The following is a 15,389-nucleotide window of genomic DNA, read 5'->3' as shown; positions in this document are numbered from 1 at the left end:
AATACGTTTGACTGACAAAGTTTAGTGTGCACTATTTAAGCCGGATCTTAACAGCCTACCTCCACCCTTCGCCTCTACTACATAGGGGCGGGTTGTTTTAAGTGGCGCCAAAAATATGAAATACATTTTTAAATGTAGTTTTCATGAAAAAAAATATGCTTGTTGATTTAGAGCACCCATTTCTGATGTCATTAAATGGAATTGAAAAATGACAGGTGAAAGAATAAAAGATTTCCCTATTAAAAAGGCAAGAAAAAATTGTTTTTTGATAGTATAAAAATCACAAAACTCTTCATATACCTACTTAATTATGAAGATAACGTTGGTAATGAATTTCCAACATTGACAAGACAAGACAAAATAATAATCGACAACGATAATTAATACATTTTTGCGCTGCAGTCGATTTTTTAACGATAAAACAGTTTTTATCTGTATCATAAGAAGGTTTGTCTCCCCATAATTTGGTTAAGTATATTTTTAGAATGAATATTTCCGTTCACTTTTGATTCTTGCACGTTCAATGAAACTCCACTTCCGCGCCCCAGCCGAGCTGCGCCTGGTGAAGGGACTGCCCCGCTCGCATACCCCTTGTTAGGTAGGTACGTCACTGCCAGCTAGTTTATCAATTAAAACTGTTTGAAATTGAGATAATAAAAAAACTGTAACATGTTCCTGATAAAAAAAGGAAGAAAAATATGATTTTATTATTATCTAATAATGGGGTTGCGAACCGATGACGCGTGAACGATCTTTGCGGGACACGTGGGCAAAGTTCGAATATCGTATGCAAGAAGTTTATTGAAATCTTCTGTTGTTGTTTTATTTATATTTACTTTATATGGCGACACTGGCTTGATTAGTCAGCGTTCGAACAGATTAGGCGACAATTTGAATAATATTTTTTATAGATTATAATCTTATCAAAATGTTTATGAATAAAAAAATAATTATCATTGGAGAATGTATTTTTGAATAAATTCAACTCACTACTGGTGAGGTCTTATTCGATAAAAAAAAAATAACAAACCGATACGATGACCAACTTTGTGTGAACTACGAATAAAAATATTTTCGTAGATAAATTATTATTTCAATTCGAAAGTAAAACTTCGCTTCGGTAATAATGGTTTCACTTACACGTGTAAGTTTCTCTTATAAATCATGTTTTCGATTATTTAAAAAAAATCTTCAACTATAAAATATGGTGAATAAAATAATAACACACCAGAAAAACAATTCATAGGTGTGTCATTAATTGTAAAAAAAAATATCTTATTTCTGTGCGTATCAATTGTGTACATTTAGAATATCATAATAGGTATAATATGGTAGGGACATAGTAAGTGGCGAAAGATCGAGGTAGGCTGTTAAGATGCGACATAAATAGTGCACACTAAACTTTGTCAGTCAAACGTATTTGTTTTCATTTCACACCCACGGTGGCCGCGCGGCATAAGCGTTGGACTATCACGCCGTGGGTCTCAGGTTCGAATCCTGGGTCTGGCAAGTACACATATTGTTTTTCAATTTGTGTGTGAGTTAGGGTATGAACCTAATATGTTGAGCAAGTGGCTGATATCCATTTCTCGTAAAAAACAAAATCTGTTAATACAAACCTCTACTCTGTGGAGGCCCATATGATCCTATTAGGATCGGACATGGTCGAAAAAAAAATAGTGCAATGTGTAGATAGGGTCACGGCACCCGCCTTTGTTCAAACCAACATCGATCTAAAGTGTAATTTAGGTAATCTTTTATTTTTTAAACTAGCACACATAGAAAATTTACAATTCTTTATGTGAACTTATTAAAAAATGGTATCTTTAAACAAGATTGTGACCTATTTAGATATTAAATACCTACAATATACTTTTGACATGCTTACTGTTTGCGATTTTTTTTTAATTGTTCATTTAATTAAATATACGAAATAGCAGTAGCGAAGGGTGGAGGTAGGCTATTAAGATCCACCATAAATAGTGCACATTAAATTTTGTCAGTAAAACGCTGTTTTCATTAAACTAAGACAATGACGTGTAGATAATGTTTATTAGTTTTTTTCAAATTCAATCACACCCTGCCTAATCCAAGCCATAGTAAATAATAGTAAAAAATATTCATTTCTCTAAATTTATGCCATTAAACGATACATAATTTTAAATATTTTATAGATACAAGAATATTTTTACCGTTTATGGTTTGGTTTAGGCAGGGCTTAACGAATTTTAAAAACTAACCTACACCATCTGTTATAATATATTATGTATTCTTATTTCAACTATAAGTATCACTGAAAGTGTGCACTATTTTTGTCGGATCGCCCATAGCATAGGTACCTCAACTATTATGATTCAGCTTAGGCAGGGTTTAAAAAACTAACCAGCACCATCTTCAAATTGTATTCTAAGTTCATTAAATCTTACATAATTTTGGATATTTTATAGATAGAATACTTAATATTTTTATATAATATTATGGCTTGGTTTAAGCAGGGCTTAATGAATTTAAAAAAACTGACCAACAACATGTGTAATATGACTAATATATTGTATTCTTAATTAAACGAAAACAAATAAGCATGCCTGAAAAAGTATGCCCTTTTTTTGTCGAATCGCCCATAGCATACCTAAACTATTATTGTTTGGCATAAGCAGGGTTTAATTGAATTTTAAAACCTAACCAGTACTATCTGTAAATTGTATTCATACTGCAATGAAAACAAATAAAGTAATACTATTACGAACTTTAGTGTGCATTATTTATGTCGAATCTTAACAGCCTACATTCACCACTCGTCACTGGTAGTAGGATTTAATATTTTTTGTTTATTTTGTAATACACCATTACATATTAATCTAAAAACATTGGCAATTTGGTTTTATGTTTTATTTAAGTAACTACTTATCTAACACGTGACTAGTTTTTTCTTTTTACATTTCGCATAATATATTAGACACTTTCAGAAAAATGTTCGAATAGGTACACTGAAAAATGTGTTCGAATTTAGTCTTGCACTTGATACAACCGGCTCCATGCCCCACGGTGGACAACTCCTAAAAAGTAGTAAATATTGACTTACGGCTTTTTTACTTTAGATTTCACCGTTACAATTTTGTTTATTGTCTATGCTTATTCGGATTTCGAGTCGCGACCTCCATTTTTTTAGACACGTGCATGCCACAAAACATGCCAACGTCTACTTTTCCTGGGCTGTATAGCTAAGAAACCATAAATTAATACCTTCTCAACGTAAAGGAGACAGTTTTGTATGACTACCGAATAAAATGTTATTATAACAATACGGTTACACTACTCTACGTACTGTCTTCAAGTTGAGGTTATTAAGAATACTGAGTGTGATTTACAATTCCTAGTGTTGTACTATATTCCATTGGCAGTATTTCGTTGTCAGTGTTTCTCAATACTTCCATCATTAATTATTAACAATAAAACAAATTGCAATGCTTGCGATAGTACCACCAGTGGTTATAGCTGTAGACTCTGTCTAACTGTTTCCCTAACGCATCATGGCGCAATCGATTTGTGAGAAAAATTAAAATGGACCCTCTGAATGGTTAACACCTGCTACTCTGCTATTAAATTATATTGAAACTTGAAAAATATGTATATTTCTCACAAAGTGAGTAAAAATAGAAATTGCCCAAACCATAACAAAATCCTTGCATAAAAGTAGGGTTTCTAATACTACTTCTAATAATAGCTCCTGATTAGAAGTAAAAATAGGTTAATTACGAGTAAGTAGGTAGATACGACAAATTAACAAAACAAAATAATGCACACCTATATAAATTGTAATTAATCTTTGATATTGATTTCTTGTCAATTAACTTGGAGGTATTTAGGTAGGTATATACAAAAGCACCTATAAATATTAAGACTATAACAGAGATGTAAATCCAAATGTAATATTATTTCATTCAGTCGTTCAAGGCACACCTTATTGTTCCTGTTAGAGTCCTAATAGGGTCCATCCACACAATTAAGTTGGATCGAGTCCACAATAGATTTCGTAGATTTCTCTACTTAAGAACATACGGATTCTTTCCTTATGATAATGATAATAAAATGAATTTCCCGACTCATTTTCTTCTGGGTATGCTAGCAATACAATCCCTATCTACCCGAAGAGTGATTGTTCTTTTAAAGCATTTCTTTTTACTTCTTCGTGGGTTCATTTACAATCCGTATACACTGGCAAATATTAATTTTCATGTTCCCACCAATATCACTCGTAGCTCCACGGTCTTCAAGATACCTCGTCGCAGGACAGATGTTATGTTTCATGATGCTGTGTATCGTGCAATTAGCTTATTTGATGGCACCATAAAGGTCGATTTGTTTTTTATTAACTATATAATGTTTGTGGACGTATTAAATAGGTTAAATGTATAACTGTATATATTATCATGTTTCTTTAATATTTTACACATGCTGTCTTTTCTACTTTCTTGTGATATTAGTTGTTATTTGTAATTAAGATATTTTTATATATTTGTATTTATTATGTAGCATTGGCCAATCGCTGTAATGCTGTGATACTCTTTTTCTAAATAAATAAATAATACCAATTAAAAATTGTTTGAAAGCATTGATTTATTCGGACAATTAAAATTAGATTGTTCATTTTTTTATCGCGGGGGCCTCAAAATCAGTCAGTGTATCGGGCATCTACGTCACTAAACGCGCCACTAAATGCGCTACAAACAATTTTCCAGGGTTTTTGCAAGGTGGTTCCATAGGCCCTGGCCGAATTCAAATTAGCAATCCCTGATGCGGGTAGACGAATAGTTATCACTTATCAATAAGGCATCTTTCACAGTCAGTACAATGATCATTTGACTAGCATCAAGTAGACTAGTTTGCGCGCCAAAGTCCTTAAAGAAACATCGATAGTAAATGCGAGGTATCCATTAAGACATCTAGAAAAAAAATTGTGAGACTGGGCTGAAAACTCCACTTCGCTAGCGGAAAACTCTTTTCTTTCTTTTGACCATGTCCGATCCTAATATGATCATATGGGCCTCCACAAAGTGGAGATTTTGTATTGACAAATTTTGTTTTTACGAGAAATGGATGTCAGCCACTTGCTAAACTTATTAGGCCCATACTCTGACTCATACACAAATTGAAAAAATAATATGTGTACTTGCCAGATCCAGGATTCGAACCTGGGATCCACCACGCAATAGGCTACTTAACTTGCAATTTGAAACATCTTTTCGAGAATTTATATTTTAAATTATTTAAATTAATAAATACATAAAATCTAAAAAGAAAATATTACGCTACCGCGCTGCAGTACCATAAAAGAAGAAGAAACTATTACGAAAAACTTTTAACGAAGAAATTGCATCTTGTTATTATACCCACGAGAAATATAATAATTTTACTTCGTACAAGTTCCAAGTTCTACACTGCGCCATTTAATTTGAAAATGTGCAGTATCGTCGAAATGGTTGAGAAGCACTAGTCTAGTAGAAGTGGGGATTTTAAAAAGTCCATTTTTTTTTGCTCCGGGCGGCAAAATTGATACGTGACCAGGTAAATGATAATATAATATAGCATTGTATTTGCGACGTAGAATGCTTTAATAAATTTAATCTTAAAAATACGGATACTTGCGTGAATATACCAAAAATGGGGCTTATCTAAAAAGATAAAAATATAAATTATGTAAATAACATTTTTGAGCATGCATAATAATTGTATTAATACTTACCTACTTACCTACCAAGTTCGTTTTTCGTAACCTTATTAATTCGATATGTACGCGAAACATTCATACATAACTAATATAATATATGTAGTTCCATCACATGATGTATCTATACTCTATAGCATGGCCCCCACATCCTGAAGCGGGCTCCCAGGCTAGGATCTTTGACGGCCCGCCTACCTATCGCTAAAGATAAAGGCAGTGTGACGCTCTACAGTAGTGTTTTCCAAATGGTGTACGCGGTAAAATAAATGTGTATATTTAGTGTTTTTTTGTATATTTGAATTCATTTATTTGAATTATGGAGTTGTCGAGTTATCGATAAGTAGATACACAATTGTAGATACATATTGAAGATAAATAGCTTTTTTTACTATTCGAGAGAATTTGTGATGTGTGTTTAAATCACTTATCTGGCAGATTCGCCACGCCGGGCCCTTCCTGAGCCCGGGCCCCCAGGCTAGAGCCCTGTCAGTGCCCCCTTTGTGGGGGGCATGATCTATAGTCTAAGCATCATAATACTGTTACAATAAATTAACCATCTCTAAACTGTTATAACTGTATATCTCGCTCTAAAAGTTAACACAGTCAAGAGAAGGGCTGTTAAAACATAGCACTTTTTGACAGTTTAGACCACAGGTTCTCAAACTTATTTCGAGCACCGCCCACTTTGAGATTTAAAAAAAACTCTAACGCCCCCCATATTATTTAACTTGGCTTTTTCCATTACTATCTGTTGCGTATCTTAAAAACAGTTATAGCAAAAATAATTTTTAAACATACATTATTATATGTATAGGATGACCCATATCCTATTTCTGAGATCAAAGAATGTTTCAATGAGAGGAAATTTTATTTTTTAAGTACGCTATGAAGCCTTTGTACGCCCTGTCATGGCCGGAGCGCCATCTGTAGCAGCTGACATAATATTATTGAAGTGAATTTACTTTTCGTCACAAAAGTTTTCCAGTGTTTAATATGGTTTCTCCGTTTGTGTCTGTTTCTAAATTTCTAGCAAATAATAGTTCTTGACATAATATTTTCTCATCTTTGATAAACCTCACGTATGACAATAACAATGCTTCATTAGTTGGTAAAGTCGCACCACACCGTGAGTGTAAAACCATGGCATCTGCAAATTTTTCAATTTCGAGATTAAATGCAAAACAACTACAAAAGTCGTGAACTTAATAATGTAAAAGTGAAGTAACTGAAAGAACATGCAATATAATGTAGATATAAATCAAATAGTATGGTTTTTTAGAAACTCTATTTCTCCTAACAAAACGAAGACTTCAAACCCTAATATCCAAAATATGTCTTTTGCAGTTACCTTGGTTTTACACTCACGGTGCGATTGGTGGACTCAATGTTTTTAGCCATCTCATCAATTCGTCTTTGCACAGAACTATTTCAGATTTCTTAACGCCCCTTAATTTTCTTTGAGTCTTCTACTGCCCCCCTGAAAGCCTCCAGCGCCCACAAGGGGGCGAAGATATTCGATACTGATGTGACATTCCTGCTTGATGCTTAGTTTCTGTGCTTTTTTATATTGCCAGTCAACCTGCTGTCTTCCGAGTAGCTAAATAAATATTATGCACAACATTGACGGCAATTTATACATAGGTATAATAAACTACCGTCGATAGCTGCCGATAGCCGCCTTGTGTATAGAATAGGCCCACAGGACCCGTTACGTCCTCCCGCACAGTGATAGTTGAATTCTGATACAGCTAAACAGGGCCGGCCGATTACTTATTTGGCGGTAATTAAACTTCAACGGTCAATTTTTGTTAGTAATGAATAATGTCCTTATTGTATATTTTTTTGTTGTATAGCCTAAAAACTATTGTAGAATCCAGTGGCGCACCCAGGATTTAATATTGGGGGGGGGGGCAAGGAGGAGAATGTAAATTAGTCCCATAGGCTCTTTTTCTTCTTCATATAATTATTTTTACATATTTTCACAATACACGGCGATATATTTGTACAGTTTCTCCTAGTTTTTATTAAATTGGAGGCATAGTGGCGGTAACCGTTGAGCGTGTCATCAGCTACTGGCGAATCGGAAGTGACTAACAGCGACCATGCTGGACATGTGCACCTAGTATGCTAAAACATTACTCAAATAATATCGGCTGTGCTACCCGCTTGGTCTAGAGCAGTGTTTCCCAAAGTGTGGTACGCGTACCCCCTGGGGTACGGGAAGAGTTTGGTGGGGGTACGCGCTGCACCGGGTTATGGCTGCGCCTGGTGCAACAAGCATTAATACAACATCCATGCTAGAAGGTTTATCGCATGCGGAAGAAGAGCAATTGTTGGAATTAGCTTCACACGGATTCTTGCAAAATAAATATAAGGAGTGTACTTTAACATCATTCAGGTTGCAAATGCAACATGTGTACCTATCCAGCCATGTCTATCTATCCTGTCAGCCCTCCCCAGCCATGACCTACACCACTCCGGAATTCGGGTGGACACCGAGAATTTTTTGAGAGTTCATTAGGGAACGGGTTTCTTAAGAAAAAACCCGACATTAGTGTTTCGAATTTTTTGTGTTAGAAATTAAAATCTAAGAAAATTTTCTAAAATGGGTGCTGGAGAATTACAAATCATTTTTTCGCCCTGTTATTTGTCTAAGCCCAAGGTATAGTTTATTGGTTTTCAATTTCAATGTGTAAAATAATTCTGATAATTTTCATGTTTGCGGGTTTCCCAGGGCCCCTTGCCCTCCTCCCCCCCCTTGGTGCGCCACTGGTAGAACCTTCTCAATTGGATCTCTGATATTAGTTTATAGCGGCCATCTTGAAATTTAATAAATATTACAGTCCTACAAACTTATCTAAAGAACGGTCAAAAATGGAACTACTATATGGACGCCATTTTGAAAACGTCATTCGAATGTCAGATTCTGTCCAGTTGCGAGTCTTAATTGGGTAGTTTTCGACAGTGGCTCACTCACCCATTCTTTAGATAAGTTTGTAGGTCTGTACCAACATCCCAGCTTCTAAAGCGCTCATGATCACTATCTTGACATCATAAAAATGTAGTGAATAGTCACATGGTGTTATAATATAAAATACTACTATTTTACCATGTTCGATCCTTAGAGCAGTGCTCCGCAACCTTTTCTCTCCAACGGTACACTAAAGGTTTCCCCAGAATTCCACGGCGCACCACAAATTAAAAAAATTATACACCAAAATTACATTAACTTATTTTTTTTATTTGATAAATTAACCGAAATCCAGTAAACATCTAATGGAAAGTCGGCTAAGTTCAGTTTTACCATCCCGTCGTTCCTCAATTCAACAAATTCCTCTCAAATTTGTAAGGAAAGCGCTTCTATACTATTTTTGGCACGACTAAAAATATTTATTATAATACTTATGAAAGTAATAGTGAAATTTCTTTTGCAGCAAAGTTAGGTATTTTTGAGCCAGATCCAAAATTAATTGCTTTTTTTCAATCGTGGTCAGGTAGGTCCTTCGGTACATTTGTAGAGATCCTTGTCATAACTTCTGCCAAAATTTGAGATAATTTTTCAATCCTTTTAATTTGTCAGAGCGTGTCAATATATTTTTATTCCGACCTTGCATTTTTTTATAAAGTTCATTCAGGTGCTCAAATATATTATCAGACATGTACGTGAAGATTGAAAAACAATATGTGTATTTTCCAGACCCAGGATTCGAACCTGGGATCCACAACATTACAAGCCGACGCTTAAGCCGCTTGGCTATCGTTGGTTATAGAAAAGAAGTGACTATGCATTATCGATGAAGGTAAAAAACCATCGCCTCTCGACTTGAGGCCTGAATATTTATTTTAACATGTCCAAACGATAACTCCTATTATATTATCCCTTCCCTATTATATTATATGTTATCTAACGTTTCTGTGATAAATAAATACCCACGCGGGAGAGAAGTTTCTAGTGTTTCCTTTTTAAATTAAAAAATAATAATGCATTTTACTTAGCCACTCACTGAAAATATGTGATAACAAAGAAAAGTTTCATTATTATAATATTTTGCGGGCGTTGGTGACACCACATACCTCAGTGGCGAAGGGTGGAGGTAGGCTGTTAAGATTCGCTATAAATAGTGCTCACTAAACTTTTTTAGTCATATGTATTCGTTTTTATTGAACTAAGACTACAATTTACAGATGGTGTTAGTTAGTTTTTAAAAATCAACCAAACCCTGCCTAAACGAAACCATAATAGTTTTAGTCTAATTTGGGCAATACGACAAAATTGTGCACACTTTTTCATTCATAGTTATTTGTTTTTGTTGGATTAAAAATACATATTGCACATATTCTTGGTTATTTTTTTTAAATTCATTAAGCCCTGCCTACGCCAAACTCTATTATTATTATTCTATTTATAAAATATTCAAAGTTAAGTATGATTTAATTGCATAATTTTAGATATTTTATAGATATACATGTATTTTTTGACTATTATCTATTATGGCTTGGTTTCTCAGGGTTTAATTGAATTTTAAAAACTAACCAACATTATCTGTAAATTGTAGTCTTATTTCAACGAAAACAAATATCTATGTCTGAAAAAGTTTAATGTGCACTGTTTATGGTGGATCTTAACAGCCTACCTCCACCCTTCGCCACTGATACCTACAGTGATCTGGTTGGAGTGGAGGGCGTAGGGTCAGCACTCTGTGATTTTTTTCTTCAGGACAAAGACTGACCCTAAGTATTTTAAACCAGACCCCATACATGCAAAATGTGCAGTGATCGAGGACGGTTGAATTTGGAAGGCGGCCAAAAATATTGTATTCATTTAATGCGACTTTTATCTCTCTATAATAACGTGAAAGTTTTTTTTTGATATTATATTTTTATAAGCTGAATAAATGTTCGAAAAATCGAAAAAATTTACGTTTCTTACTTAGATTGGCCGGGTGCGACGTTTTGAAATTTCTCACGGAGACAATTCCTTAGGGCAGGACTATTTCAAACTTTCTACATGAGTATATTATGACCTTTAGTCAAAGCCCCCGCAAGGGGGGGCTCACAGGGCTCTAGCCTAGGGGCCCGGGCCCAGAGGGGCACAGCGTGGCGGGTCCACCAGATAAATGAGATAAACATACATCTTAAATTTACTATAATAGTAAAAAAGTCTATTTTACATCAGGGTTATTACCTTTTTAAAATATATGTTTGTGCGATGCAATTTTTGGTTGATGTGTGTTCTCGAACTCGATTTTACTAAAAAAACTGTAATTAATAAAAACGTTAATTAAAATAAAATGCTTATCTACAGTGCGTCTTTATATCAAGTCTTTTACGTCACGTGGTTGTTGCGCGTTGGTATATTATGACGTCATGACGTGTTCTTTTCGTGTTGACTTGTCATAGCAGAGAATTCTCTATATCTCGCACTATTGATAAGAATTTATTATTGAAAGCTTTCTTTTCTTTTTATTAGGCACACTGTACTTGTTAAATCGATAATGTAAATTATTATAGATTGTGAAAGTCGTAGTGAAATAATAATTAATGGTCATCCAAAGAGCTTCAGCATTTTTGTAGTCATGTCATTTTATTCGTAATATATATTTTCAATAGTATTCTCATTATTCTCATTCTCATATTTCAAATGAAACAAAGCTATTTTTGTTAATTCTTTTTATTATTTGATTATTTGTAATTTAATTTTGTTAATTAAGAGGTGTATGACAGTTTTTTCTTGCTATAAAAGCAAAGAGATTGGACTCCTCTCTCAATCTCTTTGCTATAAACCCATATTCAGAACGGTCAACTATTACAAAAGATGGGTAATTAAAGTAGAATTAATAAAAATATCTTTGTTTCAAAACCATTATAATGGATTCTACCACGTAAACGCTGATTGAATTAATATATTTTTTTAAATTTACCTCCTCAATTTGAAAAATTAGCACCCACGGTCTCAGTGTTGCTCACCGTATTATAATTTCGCAAAAAATGTAAAATACAATAATAATTTTACACCAAATTGACATACACACTATAATTTTGAATAATTCAAGAGAAAAAATGAAAGGAGTTTTACCTACCAATGTACCAATAAAACTCTTATTATTCATGTTGACTTTGAAGTCCTTGAGATAGGGTTTGCTCCAAAGAGATTGGACTCCTCCCAAAGAGGTAGCACACAAATAATGTCAGTGCGTACTCGTTTTGTGAGACAAAGTTTTATCTCTCTGAAATTAGGTACACTTTGCTGCAAATGGGCCATACTCGGACATAAAAACGCCCCACTGAGTATTTTTTTTATCAACACTTCAGCTTACAACCAATTTATGATAAACGTATTTTCATTATAAAAAGTTCCTGCAATAAAAACTTTATTAGGATTCAGGGTAAGAAAGAATAATGCAAATGGAAGTAAGTATGTATTTTATTTTTAATAACCAAAAAATACAATATTTTGAAAAATTAAACACAAATCAGTTATAGCAAATGGTTAAATATTGGAATAAAAAATAGTGTCTTGTTTTTACATATTGTTCTATATAAAATAGCATAGCATTATTGTTTAGATAAAACTGTTAAATAAAAAAACACAAATAATTACAATTAATTACAAACAAAAAAAAGTTTATTATATTACCTACCTATTTACACACTATTTACATGTGTATTTTGAAAATATTTTATGAAATAAAAATATAACATGGGTTCGTTTTTGACATAATATTGTGTATAAAATTACTTGTTTATATAAACCTATTATACACAAAATACAGGTAGGTATGTTGAAAATTTGATTATATAGTTTATTACAATATTTTATCTATTTCACATAATATTATCAGAGAAGCCCTGCATATATAATATGAATTCATACAAAAAAAATCGATTATTTAAAACGAAGATGTTTTTATTTGAAATATAATGTACGAAAGCCAGCGTTGAGAAAATAATATTTTGAAAAACTATTGATTCCTAAGTATAATTTTATTAATCTATTAAAATATTGTTTAATATGGTTGATTGGTTGCTCTGCATTTTCCAAGAAATGCTTCCCACACAGTAATGAATATTGAGACTATTTGAGACTGCATCAATCCACAATTTCCGAAGAACTTCATTTTTCGGAAATCTGAAATAATTTAATTTATATAACATTATAAAATTGCTACATATACTCCATTACATACTTCATATAAATACAATTTTTTGTTTGGTGTTCTTAACAATATATTTAACTCTGAAACGTTTCGAATAGGTTGTACTCCACCGGTGTTGTTTTCCTAAGATGATCTACCACTCGTCCTGGATCCCAAACCGGTGGTTTGACGGGTTTCGTTTTATGTACCGAAATTGCCTTTAACATATTGTGTTGTACTACCACGTTGATGCTGATATCTACAAAGATAATCGGTTTGCAAAATGTGGCTATGGCTGGCTTATGCACCAGGATGGTGTTGTACGACAAACCCTCCATGTTGTGCAAGTAGCCTAGGTATCTGGCCAATTCCATTGGTTGAGGGCTATTATGATCCATTAGGTTCATGTTACACCATGTCATTGTCTTCCATTTGTTCCAAGCTGGTTTGTAAGTTTTTAGAGTCGAAGGCCGCTATCTGGAAGTAAGGAGTGCCCTTTCTTCCACCATTCAATTTGATGTTATTTCACCCCACCCGAAATTATCTATAGTTAAAAGGACATGTCCGGGTCCTTGGAGGTGGACGGTTGGTCTCCGTACTTACTAGTGTCGTATGTAGGTAAGGTATTGTATAAGGAGGTACTATCGCCCTTTTTCGTATGTCCACTCCCCAAAAGCATTGTTTCCAGCTCGGTGCCACTAGTAAGTACTTCCCTTTTGCTGAGTTCAGGTGCGCTAGGACTCGTGAAAGTAAGTTTGGTGGGGGAAATATCCACGCCAGTCTGAAGTCCTATACTCGGCTGAAGGCGTCGTGAAACAGCGCGTCACTGTCTGTAACGTCTCGTGAGATCAGACAGGATCTTTTATATTTAATAACCACCCTAAAGACTGTAGGAAGGTTATCCTGTATTCCACCTGAACCGAGACTGTTTCTTGGATTGGTTGACTACTAAGAAGTCGTCTAGGTAAGTGAATATTCTCAGCCATTCTTTCGTAGGCGTTCGGCGACCCAATTGGTCAGGAATGCAAACATAATCGGAGCGGCTGACAGCACGAACGGGAGACACGTGAATTGTAGGAGCTTCCCTCGGTAGGCTAGTCGAACGAATCTACGATGTTGAGAAGCCGTGGGTACCTGGAGGTACGCCTGGCTTAGATCTATTATTACTAGCCAGTCTTCTTTTTGTAAGACGGCTGGAACCTTGTAATGGTGAATTAGTTTGAATGGCTTTGGCTGTAGGAACGCATTCAAACGCTTTCGGTTGAAAACAGGGAATAGGGTCCCGTCTTGTTTCTTGATCAGAAACAGGGTTGAGAGAGAGAGTGAGAGTGAGAGGGAGAGTGACCTATGCTGATTGCGTTTGAAATTCTTTCCGTAAAAGTAAAGAAGGACTTACCAATGGTGATGTCCGCACAAAAGGTATGCGGACTACTGCTTTTTTTTAAATTTATTTTTTTAACCAATGTTGGGGTTACCCTACGCCATCCAGACTCCCCGAAAGTCTCTTAGGCGGCCCCCAATGTCGTTCAGATGCGGTCACCTCCGCTTGGAGTACGGACCCCTGGTGGAGCCCGTACCTACCCTGGAGAACTCCCTTCCCACAGGACGTTTCTCCTTGGGAGCACCTCGGCTATAATGTGAGTTCGAGGGCCTTCCGGGACTCTGAGCTCGGAGGAATCCTTGATAGTGTCTCCCGAGTGAAGGTATCCTTCACTGAGGACGAAATCACCTGGCGCCGAGCTTGCATAATCTGTAAGCATCTGAGTCATGTCCTCGCAAATTTGATTATGCGTTGTCCCCAAAACTCTCTTCGATTTTTTTGTCCAGGCCCATCGCTGTTATGATGTTTTGAGGATTGGTTGCCCAATCCACTAACCCTTGCATACCATTCCAGAAGCTGTCCGGTTTGGAAAACATCGCAATCTGGAGGGCCGCGATGGTCCTCTCTGTCAGATGGTTAGCTGATAACGAGTGGTCGTACCGACGCAACTCGTCATTTACTCTACGAACGTAGGGGTCTCAAATAATTGTTTTTGGGCGTTGTGCCGTTCCTCCTGCTGAAATAAGGTACGTAACGAGGATACCTCAAACATCAGCATCTTATTCGACGCTTGTACGTTGAACTTTTCCTCATGTAGCAGTTCTGCTTCGCCGTCTGGTGTCCATTGCTTTTAGAATATCCTCCTCACGGTCATTCAGATGTTGCGCCATAATCACTGATCACTTAACTATCACTTAACGGTCGTCCAAGATATTTTTTTTTTTTTGATAGTTAGAAATGAAATCTCAAACGCAACATCTAAACAGTAAGAAAGCCAAATCCAGAATGAAGACAAAGGGGTCCCAAACTCCCTACATAAAAAATGGACGCGCGGGTATGACCAGTAAATAAAAAGGGAGGAATGACCAACGACAAGAAAAAGGAAAATAAATTAGTAGAATATAACCTCACGCGAAGAAGAAAGAGCAAACCCTATCTCAAGGACTTCAAAGTCAAATTCGAATAATGGTAATTATGCCGCAGATGC

The 15,389-nt window shown here is 35.2% G+C and overlaps 1 protein-coding gene across 4 annotated transcripts in view; it reads right to left on the bottom strand.

The window, feature by feature from the left end:
- The window catches only part of LOC147070188 (facilitated trehalose transporter Tret1-like), a 52,614-nt gene extending 49,228 nt beyond the window's left edge, over positions 1-3,386 (bottom strand). For 2 of the 4 annotated variants that reach the window (XM_085950021.1, XM_085950023.1), the window contains exon 1: positions 3,244-3,355. The gene's annotated coding sequence lies outside the window, so the exon portion shown is untranslated. Of the gene's footprint in view, positions 1-3,082 lie in introns of all 4 variants that reach the window. The other 2 variants (XM_085950022.1, XM_085950025.1) reach the window with 2 other exon arrangements.
- Positions 3,387-15,389: the final 12,003 nt, after the last annotated feature.

Source organism: Rhyacophila brunnea, unplaced genomic scaffold, assembly GCF_057557595.1.
Source record: "Rhyacophila brunnea isolate RB1 unplaced genomic scaffold, BYU_Rbru_1.0 scaffold_22, whole genome shotgun sequence".
In the NCBI taxonomy this organism is placed as follows: domain Eukaryota; kingdom Metazoa; phylum Arthropoda; class Insecta; order Trichoptera; family Rhyacophilidae; genus Rhyacophila; species Rhyacophila brunnea.
This window is presented reverse-complemented; position numbering and strand designations above follow the sequence as displayed.